The sequence below is a fragment of the Panthera uncia genome, assembly GCF_023721935.1.
Source record: "Panthera uncia isolate 11264 chromosome A1 unlocalized genomic scaffold, Puncia_PCG_1.0 HiC_scaffold_17, whole genome shotgun sequence".
In the NCBI taxonomy this organism is placed as follows: Eukaryota; Metazoa; Chordata; class Mammalia; order Carnivora; family Felidae; genus Panthera; species Panthera uncia.
The window spans coordinates 54,630,145-54,633,299 of record NW_026057577.1 but is presented as its reverse complement, the minus strand read 5'-3'; the positions used below and the strand labels follow the sequence as shown (position 1 = coordinate 54,633,299).

The 3,155-nt window shown below is 45.4% G+C and overlaps 1 pseudogene; it reads right to left on the bottom strand.

The window, feature by feature from the left end:
- Positions 1-2,518: 2,518 nt before the first annotated feature.
- Positions 2,519-3,155, bottom strand: part of LOC125935230 (heterogeneous nuclear ribonucleoprotein A1-like) — a 1,168-nt pseudogene continuing 531 nt past the window's right edge.

Below are 3,155 nucleotides of genomic sequence, written 5' to 3'. Positions count from 1 at the left end.
ACTACTGTGACCTCAGGGGCCCGGTGAGCTTTTGTATTACCCTGGGGGCAAGGACTCCATGGATGACTTCATTCTCCTGCCCTGGGAGTTGACCGTGTTTTAAGCATCTGCTGGGCAATCCGGAGCACTGGGCAGCATTCTATTTCTGGTGTAGCTGCTGAGTTGCCGAGTGATAACGGGCCAAGTCATTTGACCACAGCAATGATCCTTTTACAGAATAAGGGCATCATGAGACCCAAGTGTTTTCAGGACACTCAGAAGCCCTTGCAGGCAAGATGCTGTGTGTGCTTTTTATCTGTCACCACCCATCTCCTAGGGCCCAGCATTCACCTTGACAGGGGCGGGGACCCCCAGGGTGTCCAGTTCTGTGTTCTTACATCCATGTGATAAGTGAGAGATGCCGCAGTGGGGTGGCTACTTAGATGTCCCTAAAGCTTCTCAGCCCAGCTTTGGATAAGGGGCTTACAGGAAGCCAAGAATAGACGATGTCACCAAGAAACAGAAGAAAAGAGATATTGTCTTAGAAGATGTAGGGGTTTGATTATGATATGACTAAAATCATCACTAAAACAGAAAAGGTTTATATCCCCTACACGCAAAGCCTTGCAACAACACAGAGATTCGATCAGTATTTACTGAATATATGTCATTGTCACTCTAAGACCAAGGGGGTCTTGTAAGCATCTAGACTCTGTCCAGTTTGGGAATTTCCCTGATCTTTCAAATTCCCTAACCCATTGAGTGCCAACTAGGGATCCAACCAGAATTAGAAAACAATCAGCAGCAAATGTCTGGCCCTTTTCTGACAGTGCTTTTGTGGAAGGTCAGAGTGGATAAACACATGAGAGAGCCAGGGAGAGGAATGAAAGGAACGACATTCCGTAAAAATGTGAAGGAACCATCTACAATGATTCCCTCACAGGATTCCTGGCCTCTCTATACTCAGATTCTCTTCACTGCCTTTGATCCAAGGGAAAGAAAGAGCTAGCTGCTTCTGCCATTCCAGATTACTCCCGGAATTGGAGAACCGAGACCCGTGTCCCCACCCAGGGAGAAGGCTTAGTGGAGTGACAGGCAGCTGTCCTAACCTCGCTTGTGGAAACCATTAACCAAAAGGGGCTTTGTATTTGCCATTTCTTTTCTTTTTTTCAAGAGAATATTAAATCGTTTATGGATTACACGTGATAACGGACGATACACAAGCTTTAATCTCATCTATACTTCTATCTGATGTTGTAATTTAGAGATATTGCATAGGATGTGCCAATGATTATATTAATAACCAAATAAATTCCAGGACTTGGCTTGGGTGACCCTTTTAACGGTGAACTCCAGGTCATGACACATTAACTGTCAGTTCAACTACACCAAGGTTTATGGGGACAATGGCTTCTGTGCCCAAGAAGTTTGCAAATAAATCTTGAATGGACCCTGGCATCACCCTGAAGGAATTCTAACTTTACTGGGGTAGTTTACCAAGATGACTTCAGAATAGACTAACTTTACGCAGCACATTTTTAAAAAGACACAATTTATTCAGTGTAATGATTAGACTATTTAACAATCAACAGCATGGGTGCAAAAAAAAAAAACCAAAAAAACATTAAAACCCTTCCTTGGAGGGACACCTGGGTGGCTCAGTCGATTGAGCGTCTGACTCTTGATTTCAGACCAGGTCATGATCCCAGTGTTGTAGGATCAAGCCCCACATTGGGCTCCACACTGAGCCTGGAGGCTGCCTGAGATTCTCTCTCTCTCTTTCTCTCTCTCTTCTCCCTCTATCCCTCTCCCCGACTCATGCTCTCTCTCTCTAACATAAAAAATTTTTTAAATTTAAAAAACCTTTGTTGGAATGCTTTACACTTTCCACAGAACAGAAACTAAAATAACCTGTTACAATTAGTCACAAATACAAGAGAGCCTGGGTGGCTCAGTCAGTGAAGCGTCCGACTTCAGCTCAGGTCATGATCTCACGGCTCTATGAGTTTGAGCCCCGCATCAGGCTCTCTGCTGTCTGCAGAGTCCACTTCAGATCGTCTGTCCCCCTCTGTCCCTGTATCTCCCCTGCTCTCTCTCTCAAAACTAAACATTAAAAAAAAAAAAAGAAGCATAATTAGTCACAAATACAGTCCTCGAGATTTATGCCCATGCACATGAGTATTGTCTAAAACATGTCTTCTTTGTGGCAGCTAGGCCCTGCCACCACCGTGCTGGGCTGAGTTCACAAATCTATTGTAACCTGTAGTGTCCTTGTCGCTTCTCTTGCCCTCCTCTCCTGCTAAGCTTTGTTTCCTGGCAGTAATTAAAACCTTCTGTCACTGCCATAGCTACTGTTACTGCTGGAACCATTATAGCCACCTTGGTTTTGTGGTTTAGCAAAGTATTGGCCTCCACCACCATAGGGGCCAGGGCTTTTGCCTCCAAATCTCCTCCTTTCGTGGGTCCAAAATTTGAAGATTGATTGTGGTAATTGCCAAAATCACTGTAAATCCCGCCACCCCCAAGGTTGTTCCCATCATTACCCATCATAGCCATCCCCACTGCCACCGTATCCACCACCAAAGTTTCCAAAACCACTTCGACCTCTTTGGCTGGATGAAGCACCAGCCATCTCTTGCTCAGCGAGGGCTTTCCTCACTTCACAGTTGTGGCCATTCACAGTATGGTACTTCTGAATGACACGCTGGTCTACAGAGTCATGAGCATCAAAAGTTTCAAAACCAAAGCCTGTCTTTTTGCCACTGCCTCGAACAGTCATGACTTCAGTCACTTCAGTTTTCCCATACTGTTTAAAATAATCCTGGGGCGCCTGGGTCGCTCAGTCGGTTGAGCGGCCGACTTCGGCTCAGGTCATGATCTCATGGTCTGTGAGTTCGAGCCCCACGTCGGGCTCTGTGCTGACAGCTCAGAGCCTGGAGCCTGTTTCAGATTCTGTGTCTCCCTCTTTCTCTGACCCTCCCCTGTTCATGCTCTGTCTCTGTCTCAAAAATAAATAAATGTAAAAAAAAAAATTAAAAATAATTAATTAATTAATTAATTAAATAAAATAATCCCTTAGGGGGGCGCCTGGGTGGCTCAGTTTGTTAAGCGTCCGACTTCGGCTCAGGTCATGATCTCACAGTCCGTGGGTTCAAGCCCCGCGTCGGGCTCTGTGC